The sequence below is a fragment of the Lissotriton vulgaris genome, chromosome 3_1 (genome assembly GCF_964263255.1).
Source record: "Lissotriton vulgaris chromosome 3_1, aLisVul1.2, whole genome shotgun sequence".
Lineage (NCBI taxonomy): Eukaryota > Metazoa > Chordata > Amphibia > Caudata > Salamandridae > Lissotriton > Lissotriton vulgaris.
This window is the reverse complement of record NC_141689.1, coordinates 780,930,547-780,948,321: the sequence shown is the minus strand read 5'-3', so window position 1 is coordinate 780,948,321 and position 17,775 is coordinate 780,930,547.

Below are 17,775 nucleotides of genomic sequence, written 5' to 3'. Positions count from 1 at the left end.
GGCAGATATTGTCGTAATCCTTAAAAAAGGGAAACCCCCCGTAGAGCCCGGATCATACCGCCCGATTACACTGATTAATGCTGACCTAAAAATCTTCTCTAAAACATTAGCGAACAGACTTGCTAGGGTAACAGAGCAATTAGTAAGCATTAATCAGCATGGCTTTATTCCACATAGAGGAACTACACTCCATGTTAGAAAAATGATCACGCTATTTGTCGTAAAAGGGGCGGAGGAGAAACCTATGGCAGCTATGTTACTAGATGGCGAAAAGGCCTTCGACCGCGTGGCATGGGAATTTCTGTGGGCAGTGCTAAGGAAAGGGAGAATTGGAGAAGGATTTATAAAATCGATACAATCATTGTATGTAGGACCAACGGCGTGTGTAAGGGTGAATGCAAGCCGCACTACCCCATTTAGAATTACACGGGGCACACGACAGGGGTGCCCATGCTCACCCCTGCTCTTTGCACTTTACATAGACCCACTAATTAAGAAACTGGAGCTAAATGATAGAATTAGGCCGCTAGATACTAAGATGGGACTGATTAAGGTACTAGCATACACAGATGATATCGCGATTATCACACCCTCACCAGCAGAGGCCATCAGTAAAATAGAACAGGAGGCGGAGCAATTTGGGCGGGTCGCGGGGTACGCACTAAATAAAACTAAGACACAAATGATAAAGAACACATACGCAACATGCACAGATTCACGGGTGGTGGCTGAGGGGGTTTACTTAGGAATAATTATCACTGCTGACCTGGGCAATTTAGTGGACTTAAATACTTCCCCTATCATCGCGAAAGCGAAGAAGGATTTGGATAGGATACATAACCTGCATATGTCCATAGTTGGCAGGGTAAACTATATCAAAATGAGTCTCCTCCCGAAATTTCTATATATATTTAGAACTATACCTCTATTTTTTAGCCCACTTTTGTTTAGTAGAATAGAGCTCATAATAAACCGGTTTATTTGGTCACAGGGTAAAACAAGAGGGGCACTAAAATTTATGGCATTACCAAGAGAGAGGGGGGGTTGGCACTACCGGATCTGAGACTCTATTACTGGGCAGCAGTGCTGCAGCAAATAACGGGCCTCATTGGTGCGGCCGAGATGGAAGGAGAATTCGATACCGGCTCGTTAGAGATATTCGGTTTGATTTTAGGTGAGGAGGCACAGAATGTATTCCTGAGATACACTGAATCGAGCTACTTTAAGAAGACCAGATTCAAGACCCTGGAGGCAGCCTATAAGGTGTGGAAGGCGTTTAAAAAGAGCTTTGGACTGGGTAGATACCATGCATATATTAGGTTAGGGAACGATCCCATATTACCCCCATAGATTTTTGCTGATACTGTTTTCAAGGAATGGGGACGGCTAGGAGTGAAAAGAATGGGGGATTTGATAGGCCCGCTAGGAGTGCGCCAATTCTCAGAGACACAGAGAAAATTTGGGGTCAGTACAAGGACGTTTTTTAAGTATTTACAGATAAGAAGCTTATTGGCTGGAAAGAGAGGAGGGCCTCTAGGATTTGGAGACAATACAATACTACAAGTAATAGAAGGGGGACACGGCTGTACGATAAAAAGGTTCTATGCTGAACTTATAGCACACAGGGGAGATGACCTGGGTAAATTTGAAGCAAAATGGATTGATGCGCTAGGGATTACGGAGGGGATCTTTGAGAAGTCATTGGAGATGGGACAGGAGGTTCTCCGCTCTTCTTCATTGCAAGCCCAGCACTATAAGACCTTGTACAAGCTATACTACACCCCAGCCAGAATTGCACAGTGGGGGGGCACACAAGGGATAACATGTCCAAGATGCAACAGCCAGGAGGGAGACATAGTCCACATGTTTGGTGAATGCCCCAACCTGGTTCCTCTGATAAAAGAAATTGAAGGGTTTGTAGATAGATCGCTGAATTGTAAGTTAACGATGACACCCGAAGTAATATTAATGGGACTGGACGGGACTGGAGAGCAATCACAGTTTGAGAACTTTTTGTTTGTAGCCATGGCAGTATTTCGTCTATGCATAGCTTCAGCATGGCGAGATAAGCACCCCCCCACTATGCAGCAATGGTTGGCCAGGCTTTTACATATATACAACATGGAAAAAGCGTTATACGCCAGAAAAGGGAAGAAGGGCAGATCCCTTGGTCTGCAGATCTGGACACCAATAACAGATTGGAAGACTAGGGTGGCAGGAAACATAGAATTTCCATAGGGCCTCAAGTCGGGTGTGTAATGAAAATCAGGCATACTAATCAAGCTGTATCCATGGGGACCACTTTACGAGACGACACCGAGGAGACAACACTAAAGACCAACCTGGCGAAGGTGAACACTTTCATCACCAGTACGCATGCGCATTTGATATTCCTCCGCGCTGGAACATACTCTTCTCTCTAAAACCTGTAACCATCAAAATAAAAGGATAGCTGCCAACAAAGCATCTGGAGACAGGTCTAATTTGCATTACTGGAGAAAACTGTTCCAATTGACAAAATCCTGTACATCACACCATAGTCCATCAATTCGCCCTGAAGAAGTCCTCTGGACGAAACGCGTTGGCTACTTTGGCTATTTTATGAAGACTGAAAATAAAGAAAGAAAAGAACATATAATGGCTTATTGATATTTTTTGATATTGTTCATTGAATATTCTGTGGTGTGCCGAACTATCTCTGTGAATTGTATCCATGGGGTTATGTTTAGTTGTTCGCCCTACTTGTTTCTTTTTTTTTCTTTTTCTCTTCTTCCCTTTTTCTTTTTTCTCTCCAGCTGCTTTGATTGATGCTCTAGCTTACCCAGTATAATTTACCAGGAAGAATTCTTGTAACCTGAGATATAGAAATGTTGTGGAAATAAACGAAATTTGATTGTATTTTTTTTGCATTTTTCATGTCCTGTGCAAGGGGGGGGGGGGGGGGGAGTTAGGGGAATACATGTTGTAAAAAAAATTTTTGTATATAAAAAAAAAATATGGAAGTTTGCATGTACACTGCTCATACACTCTTCTTGAGGACCAGATGTAGGTGTCAAAATACCGGTCGGAATCGGCCGAAAATACCGATTTTCGGCCGTTTCCGACCGGTATTTTGACATTGGTATGTAGGGGCTCTGAAAACATACAGATTCGGTAATTTTACCGAATCGGTAATTTGACCAAATCAGTAAAATTACCGATTCTGTAAAATTACAGAATCGGTAAATTTTACTGAGTCGGTAAAATTACCGAATCTGTATTTTCTTATGTAGGTAGCACTTTTAACACTGCTACAGGGCTTTCAGGATTCGGTATTTACCATGCAATACAATTGCATGGTAAATAACAAATTCTTGTGTACATGCACATCTGTGCATGTACACCTGTGCCATGTGGCACACAGACATGCCCTAAGGGCATGTATGTGTGCTACATGGCGCACAAGCCAGTTACAGGGGTGCAACAGGGTGTCAAAGTGACACCCTGTCCCCCTTTGCAATTTAGTATTTTTACTGATTCGGTAAATACCGAATCAGTATTTGCTATTGAATCCTATGGGTTTCAAGGCCCATAGGATTCAATACCAAATACTGATTCGGTATTTACCGAATCGGTAAATCTTACCGATTCGGTATTTTTTCCGAATATTTTACCTACATAGCAATTACCAAAAAGTAAATACGGAATCGGTAAAATTCGGTATTTACCATTCGGTAATTTGCTATTACCTAAATCTGGGCCCACGTCTTTAATAAATTATAATAATATACTTTGATCTAATCATTCTCTTGTTGTGCAGCCAAAATGTGGAATTCCATTCCCCATCTATCTACATTATCCACTCCTTGCCAGCCTCCAAAAAAGCCAACAGCTACTATTCAGCCAACATTTTCCCCCCTTTCCTCTCTAACTGAATACCATGCGTGTACAATGTATTAGTTATGTATTCATTCATTCATTTATTCACTCTCTGCATGTGATACAGTGAGTGTGTGGAAGCCACCTTTATATTGAAACAGTGACAATATAAAATAATATGTAATATGCCTCCGTGATAAAAAAGTGTGATGCAGAATAATATAATAGAATTGCAAATTGCAGGCATGTTATATACAGACTGAGTCACAATCTAAACATTCGGGAACTGTCAAGTAATATTCCTGTATTGAAAACGACAGCAACATTTACCCATTCACAGCGTGAATTATTGTTGAAATTGCAGGTTTTACATGGGGAGCCCTACTCTTGATGCTTTTCTTCTTAAATTCTGGTATCACAAGGAGCGAGTTATCCATGCTTTAGAGCAGCTGCTGGATGCTGAAAGTGGCCTCTTACTGGAAAGGTTTGTTAGGGTTACCACAACATAACTTTATGCACGAGGCAGGCACGTTTAAAGATGTGCCTTTCCATGTTGCAATGGAGAGCCATTTGACATACAAGAATACATTAATTGTGGTTGCATTTTGTTTGTCGGCCAGCCTATGAGATGTATGAAGGGGCCCAAGGTGACCCGTGAGGGTCTTGTGAGCAGGGAATTTCCTTAGCTAAATCTCATCAAAACAAGGGATTAGATTATTAAAATCTGAATTGGGTTATTATCTTTGATTCCACGTAAGTTAATAATATGAAATTGTGCCCCTTGATCAATATTGTGGTTGAAGGCTAAAGTTTGCCTTTCAAAGAAAAATCCCATTGGTGTGATCCATGATTGAAACGACACAATTTAGCACTATAAGTGACTTGGGTCATGTTTGAATTAGGATAGTGCAGTTTGGTGAGGATAATAGGAGCCCTTTTGTTTTTAGTGGACTTGGCATTAGCTAAAGAGACCTGTTCACCCACAACCCTTTGTTTTCTTGTGGGTACACTGTGCTCTTTTCAGGAGGTGCTTGACTCCTGCTGGACTGGGCAATACATTTAATTGGTTGTATACCCATTTTAAATTATTTTAAGTGTTAATTTTCACACTTTTCTTTAATTTCACCAGTATCTTATCGTCCTGGTCGTTACATGGGAGACAGGAGCAGATACGATGGAACCGAGGACACCACTACACACCGAGAGGCCACCGAGGAGACTCCAGCAAAACATCCGGAGGGTCCCGATATCTGGACCAAGGAGTGGTGGAGGCCGGGGGACACGCACGAGCCCCCACAACTCAGGAGACTTGTGGCAGACAGCGGTACGTAACAGGTGCCACAGGAACAGTACAGTAGTGGGGTGGGACAATCTGGGAAAGGTAATGTACCATTTTGCCTTGCCGTACTAGTCCTGGAGTCATCCTATACCCACCCCCTTTTCGCCTGGTTAAAGTTATAGCTGATAAAGTTTCCAAAGACCCGCATTTGCCAGAAGCGCAATAGTGCCTACTCAGGATTGTCCGTGCACATAGTGATAAACCAACCTATCACCTGGTGCGGTGACGGACTAGCTGAAAATAGATACCCTGGATATTGCCAGTGACCACTGTTTTCTTTTCTTTGTTTGAGTGATTTTAGTACTCGGGGGAAAACCATACCAAAGAGAGTGTCAAGAGCTGCATGGACCACCTGACAACCCAACTGAAAGAGGACCCTTGGAAGATAACTCTGTAGAACATTCTGTGCTATACCAAAGGACTGTTTTGTTATTAGTGTTTATTCTATCTACTTTAAAACTTACATTCTGACTATTACTACGGGTTATTGAATACCATCAATAAAAACCAAGCAATATTCAACCTATACGGCCTCCTCGCCTCTGTTTCCGACCTTCCCTCCAACAAAAGGTAACGAGGTCTAGGTTAAAGAATGAATGGACAGAAAAATGATGGATTTCAGCAAAATTGAACGGGTGATGGATGCCAGCGATGCATTACCAAGAAAGTACAGCATGGTCAAAGGGCCTACAAGAGCGTTACCTGTTAAAATTGGAGATTGGGTGAGGATTAAAAGACTTCACCTTGTGGTAAATGGTTCTTCAAAGTATTCTGCACCAGTCAAGGTTGAAGGTTGAAGGACCATGTAGTGGTGTTTGAAAAAAATTTCTCATTGCTTTTCTCTGTTATATTCCTTACCATTGTATTGTCATCTGGCTGGTTTAGACCTGGAGAGAAACAAAGCCATTTTTCATGCACACATATCTTAAGATGTCTTCTTTTCTACATGTGAACTTTTGGCACACATTTGCTTGTGTGACTGTCCAGGACCAATAAATAAATTAACATATTAAATGAATTACAATTAAGTTACTTCCCACCCTATTCCCCTATAAACCCACAAACCGCTGCGGGAAATAAATTAATAACATTAAAATAATTATCAATTAATCAATTAAGTAAAATTAACTGCCAATTAAAATTTAATTAATTACCAATTAAAAATTATTTAACAATTCAAAATAAATACCAATAAATACATTTCAATATTTAATTAATTATAATTACATTACTTCCCACCCTATTCTTCTATAAACCCACAACCCGGTACAGAATTAAATTACGCAAAAATTAAATAACATACAATTCATTACTTTTCACACATATACTAACATACAAAACACTTTAAAAAATGTGATATTATTTAAAATTTGATATATTTAATACCTATATTATATACTTCGATATTTTGACTTTCTATATTCATGAAATTTGATATTAAATTACTTACCTTACATTCGATATTTTTGTTGACTATATTCTGTCCATTCGATATTTTGTCCATTCTATATTTTCACTCCGATATTAGTGCTATTCTATATGTTTGATTCAATATTTTGTCTGTGTACCCAGCATATATACACTGCTTTATCAAGATGGTGGAATTGTTTATCCTTTTCACTGTTGTGATCCTAATAACTCATTTGTTTCTGTCTATTAATCATTGCAGCACATATATTTTATACAAGAATCACTTACTTATACACCTCTTGTATGTCTCTTAATATGAGTGACAAGGTGAAAGGGTTCTAGATATGTTACTATGATTCCTTGGGGAGTCAGTGTTGTCATGTTCTAAGGTTGCACAATCTATTTGTCACCTTCTTAGATTCAGGGGTACTTATGGTTGCAATATGAGCTATCAGGACTAAAGGTCAACATATCCTGAAGAGGAGCATAGACACAATCTGGCACCATCCCAACGTTAAAGTTGTCCAACAAATACACAGTTCCTACTGAGAAAGTAGAGGCTGTACAACAATATGCAAGGTCCTTTCTTTTAGGGTTTTTTTTGTAAAGTTTCATCTTCCGAATCTTGGGGAGGCAAGAGTTCCTGGATTATGAGGATGGCAGTTGCTGCCCTGAACCTGGGGTCATTGGCAGAAATGAATGTTGCCTCCTTACCATATGAGCGTCTTCATCTTTTCACCTGGGTTCTTAAGCTTGACATTGCTATAGATAGAAATTAAAAAATTATCTTTGATGAGAAAGGAGAGACAGACTGAGATTTTATGGCTGTTTGGGATTTTTCAGAATTGGGAGTGACATTCAATTCCTGACCCCTGCAGTAGCGGTCGCTCCTCCCTGGTATCTCCTCTTGGTATCGTAGCGCTTTGCTCCCCACTGCTGCCAAAAACAATTCTGACCAGCCTGACTCACATTTAATTGTTGCCTGCTCAGTTTTGTAGCGCTTAATTGCCTGCTCAGTTTTGTAGCGCTTAATTTTTCTGAAGCGCTCGCATTGCCTATAATAATATTTGTGCTTAATTGTGAATTGTGCCTGTGTACTATCATAGCGCTCCACTGCTCGCATTGCCCGCATAGCTTCCTTAGTTTAATTTGTGCCTGATTGTGCCCATAGCTGCATTTTCACACCGTGCCCCAGTCTCGTCCTGTTTGCCTTGTTGTCGCTGCCATTTGGTGGTTGTGCCTCCAGCCCATCCCCCCACCTCGCTCCCGCCTCCCAGCTGCCCCTCCCTCCCTCCGCCCCCTCCAATATCCATTTATGACAGATGGACCTACCCGCAGCGTACACGCGCAGCGGACCCGCCCCATGCACGCCAAAGTTGCGCCAAAGGTAAGCCCGTCTACGCCCGTCCGCGCCTGGACCGCGCCCAGCGCCAGACCCCCTGGTCCTCACAAAACCCACTCCTCCCGCATAACGTTTGACGCCGCTACCCTCTTTGCCCTTAACCCCGGACGCACACCACAATGCTGCGAAGCTGCCCCAGGACACACCCATGGTCCTTTCGCCTGCCACTCCTGCAAGTTCGCCTGCACCAGGACCCACACCAAATCCACTACCTCCAAACACAGCTCCAACTCCAACCACCTGAAGTGCATCCTGCTGAATACCCGCTCGGTCCACAGACACACCACTGAACTCTGGGACCTACTCGACACTGCATTGCCGGACGTCGCCTTCCTTACAGAAACCTAGATGAACGCTTCATCAGCGCCCAACATCGCCATAGCCATCCTGGACGCTTACAAGATCATCCGAAAAGACCGCACCAACCAAACAGGAGGAGGCATCGCCATCGTCCATAAGAACACCATCCGAATCACGACCTGCTCCGACAATAACCTAGCGACCGCCGAACACCTTCATTTCCAGATCCACACCGACCCCAGGACCACACTTAGAGGCACCCTCATCTACAGACCACCAGGAACCCGCACACAATTCAACGAAGACATCACCAACTTCATCAGCCCACATGCCCTCACCTCCGAGAACTACATTCTACTGGGAGACCTCAACTTCCACCTGGAAAAGAAAAACAACAGCAACACCACCACCCTTCTGGACAACCTGGCCAATCTCGGACTCAAACAACTTGTTGACACCCCCACCCACCTTGCCGGACACACGCTTGACCCTATATTCACCTCCAGCAAGCACATCTCCTTCGATCACACCACAGCTCTCCATTGGACAGACCACAACTGCGTTCACTTCAGCTACAAAAAGACCACGACCCACAACCCCCCACAACCTATTTCTCGAAGAAACTGGAACAAAATCAACACCGACCAACTCTTCACATCGCTAAACCAAAACCCTCCTGCCATATCATCGGACCCAAACCAAGCTGCCACCAAACTCACACAATGGATCCCCACAGCGCTGACGTTATGTTATGTTATGTTATGTTATCCAGTTTTTTAAAGCGCAAACAGCTGCCCCAGCAACGGGGCGTCCCGGCGCTAATCCAACCAGTACCTGAGGGGAGAAGGAGGATAACCAACAGAGGACTAGATAAGGGAAAAGAGATGCGTTTTTAATTCTTTCTGGAAGGCAGTTAAGTTGGTTAGGGTGCGGATGTGTAGAGGCAGGGAGTTCGTATGGACGTATGGACGTTCGTAGGGACGTATTAGTACCCTTGAAAAACCATCAGATCAAACAAGGTAGCAAAAAGGCCCCATTGTTCAACGATGACCTTAAGAAATCCAAGAAGTTATGTCGTACCCTCGAGAAAACCTGGAGAAAAAACCCAACCTCTGACAACCTGACCACCTTCAAGGACGCCACCCGCAAACACCTCCAATTGATCCGATCCACCAAGAAATCAGCATTCAAGGATCGACTCGACAACAACGCCCACAACAGCAAGGAACTATTTACCATTGTCAAAGAATTTACCAACCCCACCGCCGGCACCAACAACATCACTCCCTCCCAAGACCTCTGCGACTCTTTATCCTCTTTCTTCCACAACAACATCGCCGACATACATAACAGCTTTGAAAACCAGTCCAATGAACAGCCCACTCCACCCACCTCCGAACCAAAACAGCACTGTCACAACCTTTTCGCCTGGAACCCAATCACCACTGAAGACACCATCCGCCTGATGAACTTCACTCACTCAGGATCGCCAACCGACCCATGTCCCCACCACATCTTCAACAAAGCAGACTCCATCATCGCACCTCATCTCCGCGATGTCATCAACTGTTCCTTCAACTCCGCTACCTTCCCGGAAAGCTGGAAACATGCCGAACTCAGCGCCCTTCTGAAGAAACCCACAGCAGACCCCTCTGAACTTAAGAACTACCGCCCCATCTCACTCCTCCCATTCCCTGCCAAAGTCATTGAGAAAGCCGTCAATAGTCAGCTCGCCGCCTTCCTTGAATCCAACAATTCCCTCGACCCTTCACAGTCCGGCTTCCGAGCCAAACACAGCCCGAAACCGCCCTCATCGCAGCTACAGACGACATCCGAACGCTACTGGACAACGGAGAAACAGTTGCCCTCATCCTACTCGACCTCTCCGCCGCCTTTGACACAGTATGTCATAGCACACTCATACAACGCCTCAATAACGTCGGAATACAAGGAAAAGCTTTGGATTGGATCATCTTGTTCCTCGCAGGAAGAACCCAGAGAGTCCACCTCCCCCCATTCAAATCAGAGGCCAACAAATTCATCTGTGGTGTACCACAAGGATCTTCACTCAGCCCCACCCTCTTCAACGTATACATGAGTCCCCTCGCATCCATCGTGCGCCAACACAACCTCAACATCATCTCCTACGCAGACGACACCCAGCTGATCCTCTCCCTCACCAAAGACCCAAACACCCCCAAAACCAATCTACACGAAGGAATGAAAGAAGTAGCCGAATGGATGAAGAACAGCCGTTTAAAACTTAACTCGGACAAAACGGAAGTCCTCATCTTAGGATCATCCCCCTCTGCCTGGGACGACTCATGGTGGCCACCGGCCCTGGGTACAGCACCCATACCTACAGATCACGCACGTAACCTGGGCTTCATCCTAGACTCCTCCCTCTCGATGACCAGACAAGTCAACGCCGTCTCATCTTCATGCTTCAACATCCTATGCATGCTCAAAAAAATCTTCCGCTGGATCCCCACCGAAACAAGAAAGACAGTCACCCACGCACTGGTCACCAGCCGACTGGATTATGGAAATACCCTTTACGCCGGGACCACAGCCAAACTACAGAAAAAACTCCAACGCATCCAAAACGCCTCAGCCAGACTCATACTGGACATTCCCCATCATGCTCACATTTCCGGTCACCTGAAGGATCTCCACTGGCTCCCCGTCAACAAGAGAATAACGTTCTGTCTCCTCACCCATGCACACAAGGCCCTCTACAACCTAGGACCCGAATGCCTCAACATACGACTGTCCTTCTACACACCCATCCGCCAACTACGATCATCCAATCAAGCCCGCGCCGCAATTCCGCGCATCCACAGATCCACCATGGGAGGAATATCCTTCTCCTACTTAGCGGCCAAAACCTGGAATTCTCTCCCCACTCTCCTCTGACTTACACAGAACCACCTCTCCTTCAGAAAGCAACTAAAAACAAGGCTATTCGATAAGTACCCACCCTCCCTCAAGCGCCTTGAGACCCTCCGGGTGAGTAGTCCGCTATACAAATTCCTGAACTTGAACTTGAACTTGAATAGATCTGACCATAGAGTGGTGTTGTAAGAGAAAAAGAAAAGATAGTTTCAGGATTACTATTAGACGTAGAACTTGTTGGTTTTAGGCGGTCCTAAGGCTGTGTTTGTGTTAAAGTTGAGGTATAGACAGGTTTTGAAGCCTGCTTAGTTTATTACTAAGTAGGGCAGCCTCAAACATGTTTATAAGCCAGGGCTCCATGGAAATAAAGCACTACTGGTTTCCTATATTAACATACATACGCTTAGGGGCCTGTTACGATCTTGGTTGGAAAGCCTCCGACCTGAGGTCGTAGGCTTTCCAACCGAGATTGTAGGTTTCAATTCCAACCTCCTAATTACAATCTAGGCGGTCAGAATTTAAACTGGCTGGACATTCTGGTGGGATTCCGATTTGCTCAAGGACCCCGTTGGCCAGTTGGCGAACGGCCCGTAATCGCAATGGTCGGCATTTCCGCCTTTGGGATTATGATGCTCATTTTGCTTGTTGGCAAGCGAATATGGAGGCCCCTAGCAGGGCCCCCTTCTCTTTCTGACCTCTGGTTAGGGGCTGAGGAGGGACCTATGGGGCACCCTGTATAACCCTGCACCTCATGGCAGGCACCATGAGGGGCCTGCCATGCAGTGCAGGGATGAACACAATCTCTATTTCTCTATGTGAGCTTGTGCTACGGCCGGTTTATGACCACAGCACAAGCTCCCATAGGGAAATGGGAGAATGCAACTACACCTTTTAATTCTGTGGTTGGTCCTGATTCTGTGATAATGTCGGTCAGAGGCAACTCTGACTGACATTATCATTGGCACCTCGATGTTCAGGGTTGGATTTCCCCATGAAATGACAAGCTTGATTAAAATTGCTTATTACTATGGAAGCTGGTGTTGTAATATTTGTTACAAGAGACCCTTTTGTTATTCAGGGAAGTGCCTAGATTGAATTTAATTTCAGTCCCACAAACATTAAAGGTGGAGCAATTTTGTTTAGTGCAATTTAAATGAGAAGGTAAATTCCATGATAATGAGGAGAGGAATCTGAGGCATAAGTTTAGGCAGGGAGATAAAAAAAGATAGTCACTTTCTTTCAATCTATGGGCCTATTTGATAATGAAGAACAAAATTTATTAATCTTCTCCCCAGCATTTTAAATTTTAAAGGAGATGAATTAATAACAGTAGGTGATTTCAATGTTACTCTGATGCCTACCCAAGAACTATCCAACACTAGTGGGTAATACTTTAAATTCCCCCTTCTTTTGTATGTGAAATGATGAATCCTGTACTAGTTGGTATTTGGACGTTGCAACACACCAGTGAGAAAGATTAAACATATTATTCCAATGTGCAGATATACTTTTGAAGAATTGATTTATTTTTAATTACCCCGCTAATGGCCCACTCTATCCTTTTGACTGCAAAAGGTATCCCGGTATTGTTAGACCATGCTCCAGTGCCCATGTTCATGGACCCTTTCGATTAAACAGCTCTTCAATATATATACAATGTAGAATGAACAAAATACCCTTTTGTGACTATAAGAGGCACCTTGGAGCACTTTTAAACATTCTTTCCCAGAAAATATGATTAATGATACTTCCTGGACAACCGTTTTGGGAAATAGCAAAAGTGGCGGCAATGTAAAACAACTTTTATGCAACTCTGCAGGTAAGCCAACATACAAATGTATTTAAGCATGCAGAGGCAATGTGTCAATCACCAAGAGGATTCCCTAATGTCAGCTAGAAGACTCCTGCCTGAGACAGGCTGCAGAAAGTTGAGGAAAGGTTTAAAAGTTAATACATTTAATAATAAATTAGTAAAAATATGTGATATTATAAAACAAATTAAATATGAATAGTAAGAAATTAAAGCAAGTGGATAAGAGGTAAAAGTGGAAAATAAGAGAAAGAGATAAGATTGAAATATTGAAAGAAAGGTAAGAGTGAGGAAATGGAAGAGACTGGATGGACATTAATGAGATAGAAACAGAAAGACAGCAGGTGATAGAAACTTTAAAGGAAAGGACTAAACTAAATGCACAAAATGGTGAAAGAAATAGAAATAGATGGAAAAATGAGAATATACATATTAAAAACATCAAGGAAAAGGGGAAAGTAAAGGGACAGAGAATTTAATGCAATATAATACAGCAAAGGATATGGAAATAGCCTAACAGTCATGTTTGAGAGAGTGCAGAAAAAGATAGAAGAATTGGATAAAGAACAAGATATTAGAGAACAAGGGAGAGGAAGAAGATGAACAGGTATGCGGCCATACAGATTAAGGTATATAAAGAGTTATGTTAAGATATTGACTTTGCAAGGTCAATGGAGCCACTCCATTGTGATCGATGCCATTTTTCCACAAGCATACCCGCTCGATTATGGGGTAATTGTACCACAACTACTACCCCGCTCCTGACGATACTACAGCTCAACGTCAGATCCCTCTCTAAACACCACCTCGAGGTAAATTCACTCCTACAGGAGGAAAACCCTGACGTCCTGTTTTTGTGCGAAACATGGCTACGAGATGGCATAACTGCCATCCCTAACCTGACGCTCCCAGACGAATTTCACCTGGTCACCATAAACCGTGAAACCCGGGGCGGCGGCATCGCAGTTATCTATAAAAAGCACCTCACCTGCACTTTTATCAAAGAACCTCTCCCAGACTGTGAATGCGCTCAATGTAAAATCAGCATCAGTCCTCAATCTACGCTATCCGGCCTTTACATATATCGCCCACCTGGCCAGGCCTCAAGGTTCATTGATGCCCTCCTTGAAACTTCCACGGCGCTTATTACCAAATCCGCCAATTTCACCATACTAGGTGATCTTAATCTGCATTTTGATTTAACTAATGACCATACAATTTCTAACCTTCTTGCAGATCTTTCGGCATTACAACTTAACTCTCTAGTCCATGCTCCTACCCACATAGCAGGCCATACCCTAGATCCGATCTTCACTAACATCCAAGAGGCAGTCACGGAGACCCCCTCCCCAATGGGATGGACGGACCACTACCTCGTTAAACTTATGGTTCCTGCACCACATCAGCAGTATAAAACTGAATCCAACCAACGCCTTAGAAGACCTTGGCACAAGCTCTCCACTCCAGCTCTACATAAAACCTTAGGTAACTTCCACTGCGATACTAATCAGGAGATAGAAGCGACCTATACCTCCTTCACTACCTGGATTACCAATGGCCTCGACACTCTCATCCCAGTTAAATTGACTAAAGGACGCAATACGCCCTCTAATCCATGGTATGATGATACCCTCAAAGCGCTTCGTAAGGATTGTAAAAAAGCCGAGCGCCAATGGAGAAAAAACTTTGACAACCAGGATAAAGCAAACTATTTATCCAAACTCAAATGCTACCATAAAGCCATCAGATCCTCCCGCGCTTCTTTTTATGCTAACAAAATTAGCTCCAACCCAAACCCATCTAAAGTAATTTTTAGGCTAGTCAAAGAACTTCAAAACCCTAGGGCGCCATCTCCAAAAATCTCATCCAACGAACAATGTGAGCAACTTGCCACATACTTCGTTGAAAAAGTTCAAAAAATATATGCAACCTTTCTGCAGAACCCTCTTCACCCCAGAGAGCCTACAACCACAGTCCCCACCCGTATCCCTCTCACCCAAATTCCTGCCATCACTGCCGCTGAACTGACCAAACTATGCAGGAAGGTGAAGTCTGGGTCCCCAGCTGATCCGATGAGCCCCTCTCACTTCCTGGACTCATTGGATCTTTTTCTACCTCCCATGATGGATATCCTTAATCTCTCCTTTACCTCTGGATCTGTACCTATCGCTTGGAAACAAGCGTGGGTATCACCAATAATTAAGAAACCCTCCCTTGACCCTTCCAAACCGGAAAACTACCGACCAATATCCCTTCTGCCCTGGATATCCAAGATAGCAGAGGCCCATGTCAACGGCATTCTCTCGAAACATGTGAACCGTCACTGAATTTTGGATCCATCCCAAAATGGCTTTCGAGCGGGCCACAGTACTGAGTCCGCCTTACTGGCCACCACCGAACATCTCCGGACGATCCTAGACTCCGGGCAAAGTGCTGCGCTGATTCTCTTAGATCTCAGCGCAGCCTTTGACACGGTATCCCATGACATCCTTCTGGAGCGTCTGGAGATGGCCGGTGTAACTGGCCTCGCTCTTTCATGGTTCCAATCCTTTCTTAAAGACAGATCTTTCAAAGTGTCAGCCCCCCCATTTCTTTCTAAATCTCACCCCATAGCCCAAGGAGTCCCCCAGGGTTCAGCGTTGAGTCCCTCCCTCTTTAACTTATATGTCCAGCCGCTTGCGGATGTGGCCAAGGAGTGGGGACTCACGCTGGTCTCATACGCCGACGACACCCAGTTGGTCGTCACCCTCTCGGAAAGCCCGTCCACCGCGGCATCCAAGTTTAGAGAGGGCATGGCATCAGTGGCACAATGGATGACGGACAACTACCTCCAACTTAATGCCGGGAAAACCGAGGTGCTCCTCCTTGGCCGTAACACCTGCCTATGGAACGAGCACTGGTGGGCGTCATCCCTTGGCACCACTCCATCCCCTAAAAACTGTGTTAAAAATCTGGGAGTCTGGATGGATGCCAATCTCTGCTTCCAGTCACATACGAAAAAGGTGGCAGCCACCTGCATAGGGCTCCTAAGGAACCTCCGGCCTATACTTGGACTCTTTGACTCTAAAGCTCGCCAGCTTATTATCCAGGCAACCATCTTGTCCCGCGTGGACTATGCCAACGTTCTTCTACTGGGAGCAAACAAAGCGGAAATAGCTAGGTTCCAGCGTATCCAGAATACGGCGGCCAGATCACTGGTCGGTCTCCCACGCAGATGCTCAGCCAGAGCTACCATCCGTAAACTACACTGGCTGCCCGTGGAGCACAGAGTGAAATTCAAAGCTCTTATCACGATCTTTAAGATCGTCAAGCAGGGAAACCCCCCCCTGTTGCGAAATCTGGCCCGACCATACGTCCCCGGCCGCGACCTTCGCTCCTCTAACCAACTCCTCCTGACAGTCCCCAGAATCAGACTCAGCCGCACTGGTGGCCGCTCCTTTAGCGTCCTGGGGCCCAAGATATGGAACGGTCTCCCCCTAAGTATTCGCTCCATAGATTGTCTCCCGGCCTTTCGCAAAGCCATCAAGACCCACCTCTTCCCCGCTCTCTAGGGCCCTCATCCTCCCCTCCCCGTTCTGTAAGAGTTAGTTTGTCTCTTAGCGCCGGGACACCCCATTGCTGGGGTAGCTGTTGCGCTCTACCAAACCTAGAAATTAGAAATTAGGAGAGACAGTGTGTTGTGTACTTGAGAGGAATGCTAATAAAAAAAGAAGATTGAGAGAAGAAATGAATCTTGAACATTGAAAGTCAAACTGGGAAAGACAGTAAGAAAAATGTAGGGAAATTTACATTGGCAGCTTGAAATTACAAGTAAGGTGGGTAGAGAGAATGTTTAAAGTAGATGTGCTGCACTGCTGTTTCAGTCCTGAACTGATTGCATCTGAACTGCACACAAAGAAACCCCACCCAGCATTAAGAGGTTTGTAGAGTTCTTACTTTACATTGCCACACTTATCTGAACTCAGTACTAATCACTAATACCTCCGTACTAAGAGTGTATGTTGAATTTGTGATTGCAAAGTGACCTGATCTTGTTGAGAAAAACTGTCTGTAATCAGGTCACAGGCTAAATCCTGAAATTGTAGATCAAGGGTTGAACATTGGCAAAAAAGAGCTTTATGAACCTTTCATGCAGGTAATCCAATTTGAGTAAGACTGCTTTGAAGTTTAATGAACCTACTGCAGAGATAAGTAGGTCCACTGCGTACAAACCTGTACACAGAATCTTATGCAGCAAATGCATAGTGACATTGAAACTTCTGATATCCATGTTATTCTTAGTGGTTATGTATTCTGTGAGAGTTCTTAGAATGTGTCAGTACACACATAGCCGGGTACTGTACAAGTTGTGGCAAAAGTGCTTTCTAAAAGCTTTGTAGCAGTTTCAGCTCTGTGAGACTAGGGAGTACTGCAAACCAGGTTGGAGACGTGCCATAAGACCTTTTCTTAGTGATGTATTAGGGCATAGTGCAATTTAGGATTAAGGAGCATTGTAAGATCTGTCTTGGAATCTCAAAACTGTGATCCAAGGGTGCACTGCAAATAAGACTAGCCATGAGCTGCTAGAACTCTAGTGAGCTCTTATTACTAGAGTACAAATCCATATAGTTGGCCACAATAGAGTTTTTGTCTTAGAAGACAAATGATATTTGGCGACCAGTTTATGATGCAAATAAGAATACATGTATTGTTCGAGTTCAGTAGATGTTTCAGCACTGGCAGACAGATCTTGACAGTATTGTGGTGGTTTGTGGGAACTCT